Consider the following 19,326-nt stretch of genomic DNA (forward strand, 5'->3'; position numbering starts at 1 on the left):
CAGGTGTTAGCGGCGTTTATACATAAAACGCTGCAAAAGATAGAAAATAGCGGCGTTTTTTTAGAAAACGCCACAAAATTTCATTTTACATTAGAGTAAAACGGCGTCGTTTCTTCTGAATAGTAGTGGCTTTAGCGGCGTTTCTATAATAAACGCCACAACGCGTATTAGAACGGCGTCGTTTTATAGTGTAGATAAAATAGGTGTTAGTGGCGCTTTGCTAAAAACGCCGCAAAAGATCTTATTAGCGGCGCGTTGCTGAAAACGCCACAAATTTTCCTTATTTGAAACGGCGTCATTTTTTCTCTCTTGATGTTTATGCCCTTAACCCGAAATCGGTTTCATTTTTTTGCTAAGTCATTTCCCCCATTTCGTCTTCCTACCTCAAATCCCTAAAACAAACACCTCCTTCTTTTTCCCCAAATCATCCCCTAATTCCCCAAACCTGAAATCCCTAACATTTTTCCCAAGTCCCCTTTTTTTCCCTTAATCTGTTCCCCCATACCCGAAATCCCTAATTATTCTCCCTTTCCTCTCGTCGACGGTCAGATGCTTCATGGGTTTGAAATGGTTAGTTTTTGAGTCCCCTTCAGATTAATGTGTAGTTACTGTATTACTAGACTTTAGATCCCAACAAAAATCGCTCCTTGCTGATGATGGGAACCGGGTAAATCATCCCAAGGTTATTGATGATTTTGATGATCTTAATGATGATGATGTTGATACTGATGTTGATGTTGATCTCGATGATTATACCCTTGTTTTAAGTAATATAAAAATATTGAATATGGAAATTGTCGGTTTTTTTCTATTTATTGTTCTGAGTTCGGAAAACTAGTTAGTGTCTTTTATAGGTTTCGGCTCAAAAATTTCTTTTGATCTGAGTTCTTTACTAGTGAGTACTACTGAATTACTAATTGATGATGGTATCTTGATTTGATTTTGCATACTGTTTTCCTTTTAATTACTTGAGCAAAATTTCGTTTCTTTTTTCTTTTTGTCAGTTTTATATCTGTTGTTTGAATATTTTTGTTTGGAATTGGGAAAACTGGTTAGTTCTTTTTTACTGTTTTCAGTTCAAAGATTTCTTCTGGTCTGAGTTCTGTACCAATCAGTGCTATTGAATCACTGATTACTCTGATTTTGTATAGGTTCCCTTTTAACGCAGGTTTCTTTAATTACTTGATCCAAAATTTGATTTCTTTTTTGTCAGTTTTATGTCTGTTGTTTGGATATTTTTGTTCTGAAATGGAAAATTCATTTCTTTTTTTGTCAGTTTTATGTCTGTTGTTTGGATTTTTTGTTCTGAAATGGAAAATTCATTTCCTTTTTGTCAGTTTTATGTCTGTTGTTTGGATTTTTTGTTCTGAAATGGAAAAACTAGTTTGTGCGTTTTTACTGTTTTTGGTTCAATGATTTCTTCTGATCTGAATTCTCTACCAGTGAGTGCTACTGAATCACTAATTTCTTTGATTTTGTAATAGTCTCCTTTTAATGCAGGTTTATATGTTGATAGTTTTTACTAACATTTTTAAAGATTTTCCTCAATCGCTCCTTTTTATTTAATTATTTATAAATCGCTCCTTTCATCAATTTTTAACATCAATGAATTATTGCTATATCATCAAAGGTGGCATTGGAGTAAGAAGCATATAACAGCGTTGGCACCTATTGACGTACGAAACTCCTCAAGTTTCAATTAGAAAAGGTAAATTTATCTTATATATGATTGGGATAATTGTTTTTCAGTCTCTGGTAAAAACATCTGCTGTACCCTTCAACAAAAAGCTATTTGCTAACAAAACAACTGTACCAACCAATATCCACAAACTGCAACTATACCTGAGCAACTTTCCACCATCAACCAAACATATAATTTATCAGATGTAGAACATCACTTCCTTCACATTATCCTTTATGCTGGGGAGCTGCCTAACCTCTACAACCTTGTCTTTCGGCTTTCGGCCTCCCTCAGTAGACCCACTATCCGACATCTCATCCTCAATATAATAGCGTGCCCTAAAAGCAGCGAGGTGAGCATAGTATGCCGGAGGCACTGCAAACATATAATCCAAATATTCACTGTCAAAACCAACCTTAGTCAACAATTTTAACAAGACAAAAAACATCATCACAAACCTATGGAAACAGACTTGGTACACCTCGCATACCTGTCCAAAAAGTAAAATTATTATTATATAATTACTAGGTGCTGATCTAAAGCATTATTTATTCACCCCATTTCAAGATTATAGAGAAAGAAGTAGACACATACGTGTAACATAAACTGTTTGTGAGCACTTGCAAGATGTCAGCAGTGAAGCCATTTTCATCAAACAAAACGTGGTAATGTGTGGGCTTGCCATTTTCAATGGTCTATCACCGCAAAAGGAGTTTAGGACTCGGGTGTACCAGGTTTAACCTCTCAGCTAGAGTTTAATTTGAATTTAGTTGGACGATAGTTATGTTAGTTTTCATCAAGGCCTCTGTACACATAAAGTTGGTATTCTGGTTAGGAGAAGTTAATGTTTATGAGTTTTGTGGAGTATGATTCTGCACATGCAAAGTTGGTTTGTTTAAAGCTGTGCATTTTCATGTTTACATAATAATGGTGATTCCATTTTGGTTTTTTAGATGTTCTTTTGGTCTGTTTTCATGTTTCTATCCAACTTATGTATTTACTGTGCAGTTTTGCCAGATTTTGCTGAGGTGTACAGCTTCATTGGCAGTGTCTTTGATCCTGGTACAAGTGGGTACTTGCAAAATTGATATAGATAAAGTTTTTATATTTGCTTAAACTAAAATATATTTGGTGCTACTCTTATAATCTTACATCTGTTCTAGGTACTATCGAGCACTTGAATTAATATTTGGTGCAACTAAATACACCACAGCCATTGGCATTTGTTCTAGGTACGTACAGGTTTCGTTGCTAAATTTTGATCCTTATTTCTATGCATTTTCACTTTAAATTACTTAACAAATATTACTTTTTTGACTCCAGCCTCTGCTTGCTGGTGAGAGTGGAGTAGACTAGGTACGTTTTATTAAGGTAGGCTTTATTTCAAAATTCTAATCAATAATAGTTTTATCATGATGATTTTGGAAAAATTAATATTTTGGGGTTGCGATATTGTAAAGATTTAATTGCTGGTTCTGTTTGGAGTAGAACTATTTTGTTTCCAAATTAATTTTAAATATTTGGTTCAACTTAATTATTATTTGATTCAACTTAAGTATGAATAGGTATGAATTAATTTTATTACCGTGTAGCTTGCTTGTCCATTAAAATTACAACAATAGCTGACCTTCTCTCCAACCTTATTTTAAATATTTTAAAGATTCAAAGTATATAGGCTGGAAACCTGACGGGTTGCCTTATATCGAGCTGCAAGATATAATGGATCCTCCCTAAGTGTAACAACGCCACGTATGATGAATCTTAAAAAATTCAAAAAGACTTGAAAAAAGTTCTATCGAGCTCATTTACTATTGAATATTTATATAACATTAATTTATTTCCAATTTACTTATAAAAATTAAACTACGATTCTTTTTTGATATTATTATATTCAAATTACTATTTTTTTATATTAATAATGTTCGATTTTAATATTTAAATATTTTAAAGATTCAAAGTATATAGGCTGGAAACCTGACGGGTTGCCTTATATCGAGCTGCAAGATATAATGGATCCTCCCTAGGTGTAACAACGCCACGTATGATGAATCTTAAAAAATTCAAAAAGACTTGAAAAAAGTTCTATCGAGCTCATTTACTATTGAATATTTATATAACATTAATTTATTTCCAATTTACTTATAAAAATTAAACTACGATTCTTTTTTGATATTATTATATTCAAATCACTATTTTTTTATATTAATAATGTTTGATTTTAATATTTAAATATTTTAAAGATTCAAAGTATATAGGCTGGAAACTTGACGGGTTGCCTTATATCGAGCTGCAAGATATAATGGATCCTCCCTAGGTGTAACAACGCCACGTATGATGAATCTTAAAAAATTCAAAAAGACTTTTTATCACAAATATTATCGTCCGTTTTACCATTTAAGTTAAACTTTTTATTCCAACTAAATCATAGCTTTTAAGCTAAATACGGATGTCCACACAGTGCTTTAATATGTAGTTAAGAAAAGATGACTTGTAAAACATAAATTAAATTAAGTGTGGACTATTTTAACTGCACATGTGATTTGTCAAATAAAAACGAACGACATGTATATTACTTAATTAAAATAATTTTTATAAATATTATTTAATTAAATATTATTTAATCCTGCTACTTACCTGTAGATACTTGATACTTGATATATATTATCCATGTGATTTTCCACATCGTGAAATAAAAAACTTACATAATACATAAATATATTTGATATCATAATTTATATAACTTACAAAACGTACATAACTTATATAACTTAGATAAATATATAACTTATATAACTTACATAACTCATATAACATACATAACTTACATAACTTATATAACTTACATAACTTACATAACTTATATAACTTACATAACTTATATGTTGTCAACTTTAGATTTCAAGAACTACAAAATGGATAGGAGTTGGATGAAATTGTCAAGGGTAAGCAATGCCTATCAAAATGGAGTACAAACTTTTCTAAATTTTGCATTTCAAAATGCAAGCCAAGAGAATATGATTCTTTGCCCGTGTAAGAAGTGTGGCAACATCTACTGGCATTTTCGTGAAGTTGTCTACGAACATCTAATTGTTGATGGCTTTATTCGGGGGTATAAAAATGGATTTTCCATGGATAGTGTACATCTAGTGGAACTTCTTCAACGATTAATCCGACTTATCCTGATACTGATTACCATCAGTATGTTAGACAAGATGACATGGAAGATATGTTGCGGGATGCATTTAATATGCGTAGTCATGGTGAGCAATCGTTTCCACCTGACTTTATTATATCTGAGGATTGTAATATTACTGGAAATGTTTTTTACGAAACGGGAACAAGTGCACCTAATGAGGAGCCAAATGAAGAAGCGGCTAAGTTCTACAATTTACTTAATGAAATGAATGAAGAACTTTACGAGGGATCAAAATATTCAAAATTGTCCTTCTGCATTCGTCTATTTCACTTAAAATGTTTGGGAGGGTGGACCGGAAACTCTTTTACAATGCTGCTAGAGTTTCTAAAAGAGATGTTTCCGTTTGCAAAAATTCCCCAGTCTTGTCAAGACATGAAGAGACTAATAAAAGATTTGGGCCTTGGGTACGATAAAATTCATAGTTGCCCAAATGACTGCATGTTGTACTGGGGTGATCAGAAAAACCAACAATCTTGTCATGTTTGCGGTAAGTCTCGTTGGATGAATAGTAATACAGAAGATGTGAATACGGATGAAGGTGGGGCACAATTAAGAAAGAAGCCAGTCAAGGTCTTGCGATATTTTCGCCTGATACCAAGACTTCAAAGGCTTTTCATGTCCTCAAAGACAGCCGAATCTATGAGGTGGCATAATGATCAACGGACCGATGATGGATTATTAAGACATCCTGCGGATTCTTTAGCTTGGAAATCATTTGACAGTAAATTTCCAAGCTTTGCAAGCGATCCTCGGAATGTGAGGCTTGGGCTAGCAGCTGATGGCTTTAATCCATTTAAAATCATGAGTACTTCGTACAGTACTTGGCCTGTAGTGCTTGTTCCTTACAATTTGCCTCCATGGATTTGCATGAAGCAATCTTCATTTATTTTATCAATGATTATCCCTGGAGAGAAAGGTCCCGGAAATGATACTGACATCTATTTGCAGCCACTTATTGAAGAGTTAAAACAATTATGGGCGGGTGTTGAGACATATGATGTATTGAGAAATGAGAACTTTAATTTACGTGACGCTTTATTGTGGACAATTAATGATTTCCCGGCTTATGTTAATTTATCGGGTTGGAGTACTAAAGGACATTATGCTTGTCCTTGTTGTGCTGCGCAAACTTGTTCGAAGTGGTTGTACAATGGGAAGAAGTTCTCTTACATGAGCCATCGTCGGTGGTTAGATGGAAATCATAAATTTAGATTTCAGAGGACTCTATTTGACGGTACTGAAGAGTACAGAGGAGCTCCTCAGCAGACCGTTGGATCTGAAATCTTGTTTATGTTAAAAGATATCAACTTTAGTTATGGGAAGATGAATCAACCACCTAACACGAGATCAAAGAGAATATCGAGGGATGAATCTGATGATGAATCTGACGAAGAGGATGATCCTAATGAGGCACACTTATGGAAAAAAAGAAGTATTTTTTTGAGTTACCTTATTGGGAGCATAATATTTTACGTCACAATCTTGATGTCATGCATATTGAGAAGAATGTCTGTGAGAACATAATTGGGACAATTTTGAATGTCGATGGAAAATCAAAAGACAATCTTCAGAGTCGACTTGATTTAGTTGATATGAGAATTCGGCGTGATCTTCATCCTCAAGTACTTCCGAATGGGAAATATCGGTTGTCGCCTTCTATTTTTTCAATGTCAATGGAAGAGAAAGAGGTGTTTTGTATGGTGTTGAAGGATATAAAGGTCCCAAATGCGTATGTGTCAAATATATCTCGATGTGTGAGTCTTAAAGATCGAAGATTATATTCATTAAAATCACATAATTACCACATCTTGATGCAAGATTTACTCCCAGTTGCTTTACGGTGCTGCATGTCAAAAAATGTGACGTCCTGTATAATTGAACTATCCAATATAATGAAAGCTATTTGTGGCAAAGTTTTGGATGTTGAAGAACTTAAGAAAGTACAGGATCGAGCTGCTTTGACTTTATGCAATTTGGAGAAGATCTTTCCACCTTCCTTCTTCACTATTATGGTGCACTTGGTAATCCATCTCCCTCACGAAGCAATACTTGGTGGACCGGTTTTTTATCGATGGATGTATCCAATAGAAAGGTGCTACTTTATTTGTCAAGTATTTATTTATTCGCGTCTATACATTTAGTTACAACTTTTGATAAATATTGTATATCGTGTTTAGGCTCCTAAGCAAATTGAAATCTTATTGTCGTAATAAGCGTTATCCAGAAGGATCAATTGTTGAAGGCTACTTGGCAGAGGAGTGCATGACATTCTGTTCTAGATATTTAGAAGATGTTGAAACACGATTGAATAGACCAAATAGAAATGCTGGGCTCAATGATCATAACTTGGCCGAAACTTATTTATTCCAAAGTTATGGAGAACCAATCGGCAAAGTTGAAATTGCAGAATTAGATGATATATCATGGATACAAGCACATCGATATGTACTTTTTCACCACGATTTAGTTGAACCGTTACGCAAGTAAGTTCTAAAATTTCCTCACATATTTGTCGTTTTGATTTGTTTATCTTCTAACCAAATACACTTGTTTTTAACATAGTGAGTACAAACAAATTTTGAGATCTCGTGCACGCTCTCGAAGATTGCAACATCGAGAGATTAATAAGTTATTCACAGAATCTTTTCATGAATGGTTAAGTCAAACGGTATGTAACTAAAGTTAATAAGTTACATATAATCCCGAAATTTAGTTAATTATTCAATTTACTTTCGATTCAATAGGTTTGGAGTGGAAAGGACGTCAATGACGAAGTTAAATGGCTTTCCCAAGGTCCGAACAGAATAATAAAAAGATATAGTGCCTTCCTCATCAATGGATACAGATTTCATACAAAGTATCGTGAGAGAATGAGGAGAACTCAAAATTGTGGAGTTGTTGTTAATTCTTCAATTACAAGTTATGCTAGTGCTAGGGACAGTAATCCGGTTGAGGGTAATGTGGAGTATTACGGACTTATTACCGACATTATTGAGTTGGATTACTATGGCAGATGGAAAGTTGTCTTATTTCGGTGTGATTGGGCTGATGTTAATACTGCTCGAGGAATTAACGAAGATCAATTTGGTTTTACAATGTTGAATTTCTCTCGCTTGATTCACACTGGACAACAATTGATGGACGAGCCATATGTATTTTCCTCTCAAGTGAAACAAGTTTTTTATTCGAAAGATCCAACTGATGAGGGTTGGTATGTTGTACTCCGGAACACCCCTAGAGACTTGTTTGAAATGGGTAATGGAAGTAGAGATGACATCGTTTTAAGATCAGAAACATTACCTTTTCCAGAACAAAACTTAGATAAAAATATCCCTAGTACTAATACACAACATCAATGGGTTCGACATGATGTGGATGAAGATATTTACGAATAATGATGTAGTAAGATTTTACAATTTTTTAATTATATGTAATATTATAATTTTAATCTTTGTCATGTTATATAATTTAACTAGTTTATATGTACTACTATTGTGCTAAATTTGTTACTAAAACTTTAATTATTTTATGTGTATTGCAGGAAAAATGCGTAGAAGAAGAGTACGAGATTTAAGTATTGTCCAGAATACTCCAAATTCGGAAGAAAGAAATAGTGAACAGCAGACAGTTGTTGGATCTTCGAATGTGCCGGAGACACTTGATGAGCCTGAAGAATTTCAAAGTAATATTATGTTCATTTTACATGTGTTGACTTTTATTATTGAATTATTTGTCAATTTTAATATAATAATAGTATATCATTTTTCAGCTGAAAGTGGTGGGACGCGCAGAGTTCGAGGACGTACGCTACTTAGAGATTTATATGACTTAGAACCCTTTCGAGCGTGTTAAAGTAAGTAGAAATACTCATGGTCAGCCTGTTGGATCTGAAGCTCGACTTTTAGCAGGCTATTTGGGCATTTTAGCACGAATTGAAAATATGTTGCCCATCAACTACGAATCATGGCATCATATGCCTGATAGCAACAAAAATCAGGCTCTCGCTAATATTAAGGTAACAAAATGTGAATGCAATTTATAATACTTTGGTTTAAGTTTCATTTATATTTACATTCTAAACTTATGTTTTTTTAGGAGAGATTTGCTTTAGAAGTCTTCGATGATTATATCAAGAAGGCATTAGGTAAAAGATGGAGAGACAATAAAAGCACTTTAAAGAAACAATATTTTAAGAAAGACATAAGCCTCGAGGAAAAACTGAGAAATGTTCCGCCAGGAATGCTGAGGTATCAATGGGAAGATGCAGTTAGATTTTGGAATTCAAAGAAAGGAGAGGTATTGCGTATTTCCAAATTCTTATATATAGTGTTTACTATATACGTGATAATAATTTTATTATGTAGGACCGTGAGCGAGTTGGAACAAGCAGCAGGCAAAAACAAAAATTCACGCACACGGCAGGGTCGAGAAGTTTTGCTTCTGTAGCTGAGGCCGAGGTATTATGAATTTATTAATTCTTTCAAATATTAATAACTTTCTATTATTAAATAATATTCTTACTACTATATTGTAGGAAGTCAAATCTGGACAAAAATTTGGACGCCTTCAGCTTTTTGAGATTACGCATAGGAAGAAAGATGGATCTCCTATGACATCCGAAGCTGGAGAAATTATGGTATATTCACTTAATAATATTTGATTTATTCTAAATATTTATAATCTTTAATTATAATTGTTTAATTCAATTCATCATCAGTAGTTTTAAAAAATGTTAAGTTATGTTGCATTTTTTTATTATATATTTCGTTTCTAACTCTTTAATTGATTTTTTAGGAGAAACTAAAGGAGAAGAAGGCAGAATATGAAGCGATTGCTTTGAGTTATAGTTCGGTTAATCTTGAGAACATTGATAACAGAATTATCACTGAAGTTTTGGGTCCTGAAAGGTACGGTCGGGTTCGATTTCAAGGACCTGGTGTTACCCCGACCCAATATTTTAGATCCGGCTCCCAGCAATACATGCCTTCCGGAAGTCAAGCTCAAGCTGAAGTTCAGAGGTTAAGAGACCAGATAGCTCAGATGCAAGCGAACACGGTTGAGCAAATTGTCGAGGTTCAACGAAAATATGAAGAACTCCAGTAACAACTTAGAGCGGAGGCAGCAGAGAGGGAGGCAGCGGCTGCAGCGAGAGAGGCAGAGGCACGACCGATGGTAGCAGAAGAGAGTAAAAAGTACGATGACCTCCAGCTACAACTTCAGCAGATGATGCATATGTTTCAACAATCGCAAAAGCCGCCGTCTTAGACATTAGTTTTCTTATTGTAAGAATGTTTTTAAGTTTTGTCACGTTTAACATTATTGTAAAAATATTTTAAATTATACTTTATTTATTAATTATATCATATATCTTTAGTTAAATTTGAAGTATCATTTAGAATTAATGTTTTTTGTTGTATTTTTTATGTTAAATTTGCTGTTTTTGGCTGCATTTTATATTATATTTGTTGTATTTGGTTGGATTTTAATGCAGGAAGGGCTGGATATTGGTGAAAAAAAATATTACAAATCTGTCAAATTTAGCGGCGTTTGTAAAAAAAACGTCGCTAAAAGCCTTGACCTTTAGCGGCGCTTTCCCCACAAACGCCGCTAAAAGCCTTGACCTTTAGCGGCGTTTTTTTCCAATAAACGCCACAAATTTTTGTGGCGTTACCTATAGCAGCGTTTTTTGCGGCGTTTTAAAAAGCGCCGCTAAAAGTTTTAGTGGCGCCTAAAAACGCCGCTAAAGGCTAAAAAAAGCGCCGCTAAAAGTCTGTTTTCCTGTAGTGTTTCACTCAGTGCACTCAAATAAACATTTCTCAATGAACATAAAGTGCTCTCACAGTTTGGTACATTACCTATATAAGTCTCTAATATATAAGTAATTAAAACTTTCTAACATACTAAATTATTTACAATCAATTTTCTCTCAAAATAAGCATGATAATATGCAAAAAGAATATCTTCAAGTAGCTTATGATAAGTCAAGAATCTATAGAATATACTTATTAGTTTAGCCCGATTCTATCCAATTCACTAAACTTGGGAAGTTGATTGCTTCAATTTAAATCCAAAGCAATCTTTCAAGATATTACTATGCGTAGTTTGGAAATTAAGGATAGGTTTGTAGTTATCCAAAGTAACACCAAGAATTAAAGCCCAGTGAATTTTGTTGTCAAAATTTTCTACCATAAGCATGGCAAGTTTTCTGAACAGATAGTGCTACTACTAGTTGGCAATGGTAGGTGGCAATGGTTTGGTCACTCTCAAAAACTGCCTAAACAATTTCTGTTTTTGACAAATTTTTGAATAAAACCATAATACAACATACCCAACTATAAATACAAGAGTGTTAAAATATTAATAAAACATAATTAAATTCATATTTTTAAAATTTTTTATATATTTAAAAAATATTTTACCAAACAAATGGCAATTTGCATGAGTTTAGTAAAGATATTTTAAAACTATTTAAAAAATTATCTTAGTAATGAAAATATAAAAGAAAATTTTAATATATTGTTAAAATACTAAACATAGCATGCTATATAAACATATTTAAATAGGCAAAATGTTATATTTGGTATCTATACTTTTATAAAATGTCTAATGTGATACTTGCACTTTGAAAATATTTTATGAAATCAAAAACATAAATACTAAATTTACATAACCAAAAACGTCATATTATCTATTAAAATAAATATTAAAGGCGTACTCTTCAAAGAGCTTCCCATTTGAACTCAAAATTTATCCACTTGAAACTCTAAATGCAAAAATTTAATCTTAATATTCTCCAAATTTCCTTTCAAAACCTTCACCTTCTTAGCAAAATTTGAAGAATATAATGGTAGTCAAAATCAAGTTATTCAATCTACCGTTCAAAAATCAAGCAAGAGAAAATTTTAGGGTAATTTTAAAAAAATTAGGGTATTAAAAAAATTGAAAAAAATTATTCAAAATTTACAAATCCAAACCTATTACTACCTTGCTCTTCAAAATCTCTACGAATGAAATTGATTAGGTTTAGTTATTTGTTTTTCAATTTAATTGCATTCCATTTTATTTGTTTCATTTTGCTTTTCAGAAATTGATGATTTGGAAAAAAAATTCATGTGTGAAATTTTCATTAGTTCGATTTGCATTTACTAAAAGTATTAATTTCAAGTAACATAATACTACAAGGATTGATAATTCAAATACTACAATAGACATTTTATGAAAGTACGGATAATATATAATAAACAATTTAATAATTCAAATATCACATAAGATGTTTTCAAAATAAAAGTAAAATATTAGACATTTTATAAAAATAAGGGTAACAAATGTGACATTATCCCTATTTCATCTCAATACATGTGTTTTTGACACCCATGTTTATCGCAGCCAATTATAGGTATAGAGATATAAAATTTCAAAAAGCTTTTCAACTACATAGAAATCTTGACAACATTGAAAATATACTCATCTTCGACACTTATAATCAAGCCAAAAGTAACATAAATCATAATTGAAGCCGCAAAAAGCTGAATGAAAGAACCCTCCCTCCAAATACATGAACAAATTTAGAAAAATCTAACCATGCCTGTGCTAGATGCATACCTCTATTCAACACTCACATTTGAATCTAAGTAACAAAGCCATGTGATGCAGGAACCCATGCTGCTGTTGAGATGCCTGATGAAGACGGTGAGACGCTATCAACCGTGAGGAGCTGCTTCAGGGGGTATTAACATCCATCAACAACCTCCATTATCAGAACTCCATGACTAGATATTGCAAAATGACTAAAGGGGGAAACACATTAGGATTTGTATGTAAATAAGTGAACTGCATGTATCAATCACATATATGATATATGCATGTATAACAAACAGCACGGTCAAGCTTGTCACTTAGATTTCTCTTTTTTGAATATACATACCTGTATCAGAGGATTGACAACGGGATATTGCAACTCTCTGTATTTTCTTCCAAACTGTTCTCTTTAGCTCTTTGTTGAACCTTTAGTATTCAGTTGAGCAGAGCAATCACATTAAGAAAATAGTATAGAGTATATATTATTTGGACTCGGGTGTGAATGCTAAATACGAGCACTCGGTATGTTCAAACCAAGGACCTCTCCTCGAAAGGCCAAAGCTTGGTTTGAGTCGACAGAGGTGCATCGTTGGGTGAAAGCCTGGAGGGGTTTATAGACATCAAAGAGGATAATGCTTTTGATGTATGCGCAGGGAATACGACCATACCCCAATATACGCATGATATGAGGAACAAGTCTGAATCTGGATCGTTAAAGAAAGAAAACATGAAAAAAAGAAAGAAATCTCCACACATAGAACTAAGCGAAAGCTGATAGAATATTCCTTGAAAGTTTCTAATACAACTAGCTACAATGAGCACCAGGAAATTTCCGAAGGAACAACAAGAACACACCATTAATGCCAAAATACAAATTCAAATGGATTATAATGCCAAAATCCGAACCTTACGCCTTGCTTTCTCTTGTTTCCCCATCAACCAAACAAAGCCAAAATCCAAAGATTTTGCTTCGGTGTCTCTTGTTTCCCAATCAACCAAACAAAGCCAAATGGATTATAACGCCAAAATCCAAAGCTTTCGCCTTGCTTTCACATATTTTCCCATCAGGCAAACAAAGCCAAATGAATTATAGAAGTACATTAGCCTTGTCAAACTTTTGTTTTAGACATCAGCCAATATATTCTATAGTTTTAATCCCAGAAATAGAATCTCAAGTTCCCGAAACCTTGAAAAATTATCATTTCTCTTTGCATTCAATTTCTCACCAATCGAACAATCCTATGCTCTTTAAAAACGCCAATCCTGTGAAAGAAATTAATCCCAATTCCACAACGGCTAGTCCAAAAGAAAATGAAAAAGAAAATCACAAAATTTTCTCGGCAACCAAACGTCTCCTATCCAAGAAGCAGCTAGCCACACATGTTTAAACACATAAAATCAGTTAAGCATTTATCAAACGAACCATGGAATCTCAATCAAACAGGCAAAACCCGCCTGGTGTTTCCCGAATCGGGTCGGGATCGGCGCAGCCTATTCCACAAAGAAAGCGCCATTGCAGCTACCAAAACCCCAAGGAGATCCGCGAGGCCATCTCTGGCGGAAGCACCAGCAGAGGGGAAAAACTCGAGTTGATCAGCAGCCTCTTTGGCAGCGCCAGCTAAGAGGGAGAGGATGGATCCGACCCGAGTAGAATGGCTACGGAGAAAATGGTAGCGGGATAGAGAAGCTAAAGCGGAGAAGAAGAGGGTAAGAAAGAAGCAAAAGAGGAAATGGTAGAGTTTGTCGGGTGCTAACCATGGATCTTTATCGTCGTCGTTGTTCATGTCACTGACTTTGGCTTCCGTTGAAAATAAGAACAAAAATTAAAGACTGTTTTCTTGGGTCCGGATTCCATTGTGTATATTTTTCCGGAGTTGGAAGCTGTTTTATACTTTCGACGCTTACCTCATTTGTCATAGGGCAAATTCTCATTTTAATCATTCATATATGATTTAAATTATACATTGGTCATTAAATTTTAAAAAGCTACGATATGATTATTAACATGATTGACTTGTTACATTTTAATCATTAAGCTATTATCTTTCATTAACCTCGTAACGGAAGTCTTAGATGGCACAAATATTGTCATTTAATGTTTAGGTTAAGCAACGTCACTATCATCTAAGTAGTTAATTATTTTTACTCTAAAAGTTTTAATTTTATAATGTTTACTTTTAAGAGGAAATCACTCTTTCATGCAATTAGTTGGCAAAGAAAAGAGGAAAGAGGAAGATAAAAAAAATCGAAAATGGAGGCACCTAATGCCATACTTGCATGTTATTTTGAGAACCTAACTCAATTAAAGACTTCTTGATCCAATGATAACCTAGGTAGGATCTTTTTTTTTTTGTTATTAGAATTATGGGAATAAAATTAGGGGCTTTTTTACTTACTTTGATCCTCTTATGACACCTTCATTGCGCCACGGCGTGTGTGCATCGGAGCTATGAATCAACACAATTAAACTTAAATATCTAACAATATACTGCAAGTGTGACAGGTCGGGTTGCAATATTTGTAGTGTTACAACGGAACACCCGTGTATTCTAAAGATCGAACCCAAGAGAATTCGAGGATAAAAATATTAATGCGAACAAAGTATGCAAAGAGTAAGTCTAGCTAACTACTCGCTAAGCATAAAATTACGACAATTCATAATAAATGGTAATTACACTAATAGATTATCTAACACTAAGAAAGATCAAATTGTAAAATAGACAAACTTACACAATTAACAATTCAAGACACACAACCGGTTGGTTGACTTCCATATTGCTGATTAGTCTTTAGATTAGGGGTTTAGAAGGCTTATCTCAATGACCATTTTACCAAACTAGACGATTTAGTTTGGTTTATCTCTTGACCTCACTAAACTAACTCGGGACAACCAAACTGGTGCTCAATAGGCTCTCCTCTCAATCTCACCTACCTAAATATTCACTTAAAGGCATCAATTCTAAGTTTTGAAGTCTATTCGATTTAGTCCAGTTTTTGCAATTTAGTCAATATACCAAAAACTAACCAAACAACATTTCCATCAACCAACCACCATAGATTTAGTTACTCAACATAATTTTCATCCAAATAACAACCCAACACATACTCAATTCATACATTAAAATAACCATAAGAGTAGGGTGAAAGAAAGCTTAGGAATTTTTTTGGTGGTTTCTTAGAGAAGATGATGATAGCAACAATAGAGGTGAAAATACAAATAAAGTTTAGATTTTTATACTTTGAAAAGAAAATGGAACTGAAATACATTAAAGGCTTTGGATGAAAATCAAAATAAAAACTAAAGTTAGAGTACCAAAATGCAAATAATACAAAAACTATAGCAAAAACTAACTAAACTCAGAAAAGCTATGAATAGAATCCTACAAAAAAAAAAAGAAGAAACTAACTACTAAGCTTAAAAAACTGAAAGAAAGTTGACACTTTAAAGTGTTCAGCCAAAATGCACTTTTGTCACCTAAATACAATTCTAAATTTTAGATAAAAATGCCCCTGAAAGTGATGTTTTGGCTTAGGTTGATGTTGGATAAAAGACTAGCCCTACAACAATTTTTTCAGACACCCTTGATAGTGGTGCCTTCGTAGTTGTAGGGGTTCTCGATGTCGCGACATCCACTAGTCGGTGCCGCAATATCACTAGTGTTTGACATAATTTCTTCACTTCAACACCTTTAGGGATATCACGACCTCATAGGCTTGGTATTACAATTTTGGCTCAATGTCGTGACATCATACCCTCGATGTCACAACTCTCTCGATAATAGGCTCCGAGTTAATTTCTCGTTGAATTATTGTATCCTCGAGGCAAAGGGACTCGGTGTCGTGACTTCCATAGCATCAATTTTGCGACACCCACACTAAATGATATTTTTCTCGAGGTCGAGCCATTGTCGTCTCCCTACACCAATTCAAACACATTGTTAGGTCCCCATGGCGCCATTTTGTCAATTTGGGTCTCAATAGGAACAAAACTAAGCAAAAACGTTTATTAATGTTAAACGCTAAAACTTGAAAAAATCATAGAAAAGATACTTAAATTTCTTGAAATTAATATCCCCGAGTGTATTGGAAAGCCTAATTTAGCATATCGAATTACAACATATCCCACCTATGCAAAGGTGGTGATGTTTGGAATGTTGAGAAAAGTTGGAATCATAGAGATAGAGAGAAGGAAAGAGAGAAAATTTTGGATTTTTGTGCACTTATTTTATATATGATCATATAATGGGTTCGAAGTGAAGCTAAAAGAGGGGAATAAAAGAGAATATTTGATCCTTGAGATTCTTTATGTTAGCTTATTTTTAGTTTAGTAATAGAAATGTAATCGTGGAATTAAGAAGAAATGAAATTGATTCTAAAATTGATGGTATTGGAAATGGTTTGTTGGTTTTATTGTAGTGAAATTTGCAATCAATTGAAATGTAAGCAAATTACATAGTTGAAACTTGCCAAAATGATCTAAATTGGTACCTAAAGTATGAGTTATAATAATAGTAAAATAAACTAAGTGTTTGTGTTTTTGTATTTGTAAATTATAATGCCCAAATAAATTACCAACAAGATTATCAACATTGTAATTCCTATACAAAAAAAAAATTCCCCTTCTCAGAAACGCCCCACACAAAATAATGACATTACATAAAGTAGTAAAAAGAAAAAGTAATTAGGCTGCAACACCTCTTACCCGTCCCAATGATCGGTACAGATGGGAGATACCACCAAAGCACTTTCATGAAAAAAAAATCTTGAATATATTTTAAAAAATTAAATAGTAATTTTTTTATAAAATCATGTAAAATTGGTAAAAGTAATTTTAGAACTTTAAAAACTTGTTAAAACCATTTTGAATCAAGATGTAAGTGCTCAGGACCATATACGAACCTTGGAGGGCTCGTTTTCAACAAAACAATACAGTAGCATTGTTAGGACCCATGTATTGGTACCTAGGGCCTTAGGTATCGCACCCAAGTCCTTAAACTATTCAGGAAACCATATTGTAAATCCGAGTGCGGTACCTTTGACAAGGGTACTAGGTCCCGAGTACTTGGGATGCAATTTTTTGCTCTATTTCAGTTAGGAATTGATACCTACACCATGGGTATCAAACCTAAGGTGTAGGGGACTAAATTTTTGAGTTCCAAACACCTAAAACTCAAACTGAAACACCTCACATTAAGGTAAACATGAAACATGCTACAAAAATGACCATGTATAAGTGAAAGTGTACATAAGAACTTGCTCAATTCAGAACCATTATCTAACAAACCATTCATGAAGAATATAAAAAAAATAAAATCATCATAAAACCATTCCAAGTAAGTCAATCAACCGTAAAATTAGAGCTTATAGCAAATGAAACTATTTGCATTCATGCAAATGAGGTTTCCATACTATTCTCATAATGTCACATAAGACATAAGGCTTTAACAACTACATCACAACTAATGCCTCAATTCAAAACCATTATCTAACAGACCATTCATGAAGAATATTAACAAAATAAAATCATTATAAAACCATTCTAAGTAAGTCAACTAATCGTAAAATCTAAGCTCATAGCAAATGATCTTGCATGCATGCAAATGAGGTTTCCATATGATTCTCGTAATGTCACATAAGACATAAGCCTTTAACAACTACATCACAACCAATGCCTCAAGTACTGAATTACAAATGAAATAAGCATATTTACACATGTGGAAGCCTAGGTGCATGCCACAATACACAAATATGTGAATTTCATACTTTAGTAGTCTTGATGATAGTGTGATGCTTCACAAAAGAGTGTTGGTTTTGAGGATCTGAAAGTGCAATCTACGTGCAAAAATAACAATGCACAAGTATACTTGCTTATAGTTCAAATGGAAATTACCATACTTACCTTGCTCCATTGAGGGAGTTAGCTAAGTTAATCGTTCTCCATTGGAATATAGTAAACGTAAATATAAAGCATGAGATATTAAGATAATTCAAAAATAGATGTAAAAGTAGAATTTTATAAACACACTTTTATAAAGAGATTATCAACATTATTTAACATATAAGCTAGACATATTAAATATGGTTTAATTCAATTCAATTTTTTATCTCATAATTTTATTCTTTCTTTTTTTTATTACAATTATACATTTTCATCATTATTTGACATTTTTAACTTCAATCGTCTTATCCTTTGATAACCTTAGTAAGATGGGTCTCAAACACTCAAGAATTCCATCCTAACACCACCAAGCATATGTTTTAACATTGCAAAAATGTGCATTCCAACCCACACAACCAAGAAGATATAGCACTAAGAGTTATTCAACTCATAAAACCATGGTTCTCAAAGGAGAACATGTAACACCCCTAACCCGTATTCGTTTCTAGAACAGGGTTACGAGGCATTATGGAGAAGTACGAAACACTTACAGAAATTTTATTCATTTACTGTTCAATTACCATGATTTATTATAAACGTCCCTTAAATGGACCCTCGAGGCCCATAACATGCTTTAGAATCGGGTTGGGACTAAACCAGAACATTAGGGAAATTTTCAAAAATTTTTATTTTTTTATTTTCTCTTATATAAGGGTAGAGGTGTGCATGGGCTAGGTCGAGCCGGGCCCAACTAAAACTTTAGACCCGTTTGCTAGGCCCGGCCGAAAAATTAGGCCTAAAATTTTGCCCAAGCCCGACCCGAATAAAAATGTTAAAACTTGGGCTTGACCCGGCCTACCCATATTAATTTTTATATTATTATTTTTATATAATTTTAAAATATATATAAACCATCAAAAATACTAAAAACATCAAATAAATATTTCTCAACAAATTGAAAATAAATTTTAAAAAATATGTATACTTAAATAA

The 19,326-nt window shown here is 33.4% G+C and overlaps 3 long non-coding RNA genes across 3 annotated transcripts; 1 reads left to right on the forward strand and 2 right to left on the reverse strand.

Moving 5' to 3' along the window:
* Positions 1-1,702: 1,702 nt before the first annotated feature.
* Positions 1,703-2,363, reverse strand: LOC107904599 (uncharacterized). Its single transcript, XR_005901096.1, has 3 exons — positions 2,276-2,363; positions 2,140-2,171; positions 1,703-2,056 (listed from the first exon to the last, which is right to left on the reverse strand). It is a non-coding gene; the product is annotated as an uncharacterized lncRNA (long non-coding RNA).
* A 40-nt stretch (positions 2,364-2,403) lies between these two features.
* On the forward strand, positions 2,404-3,248 carry LOC121206116 (uncharacterized). Its single transcript, XR_005901097.1, has 3 exons — positions 2,404-2,749; positions 2,845-2,913; positions 3,005-3,248. It is a non-coding gene; the product is annotated as an uncharacterized lncRNA (long non-coding RNA).
* Positions 3,249-12,159: 8,911 nt separating this feature from the next.
* LOC107889054 (uncharacterized) lies at positions 12,160-14,641 on the reverse strand. The gene is made up of 2 exons (XR_001681627.2): positions 12,802-14,641; positions 12,160-12,664 (listed from the first exon to the last, which is right to left on the reverse strand). It is a non-coding gene; the product is annotated as an uncharacterized lncRNA (long non-coding RNA).
* Between the last annotated feature and the right edge of the window lie 4,685 nt (positions 14,642-19,326).

The sequence above is a fragment of the Gossypium hirsutum genome, chromosome A09 (genome assembly GCF_007990345.1).
Source record: "Gossypium hirsutum isolate 1008001.06 chromosome A09, Gossypium_hirsutum_v2.1, whole genome shotgun sequence".
NCBI classification, from domain to species: Eukaryota; Viridiplantae; Streptophyta; class Magnoliopsida; order Malvales; family Malvaceae; genus Gossypium; species Gossypium hirsutum.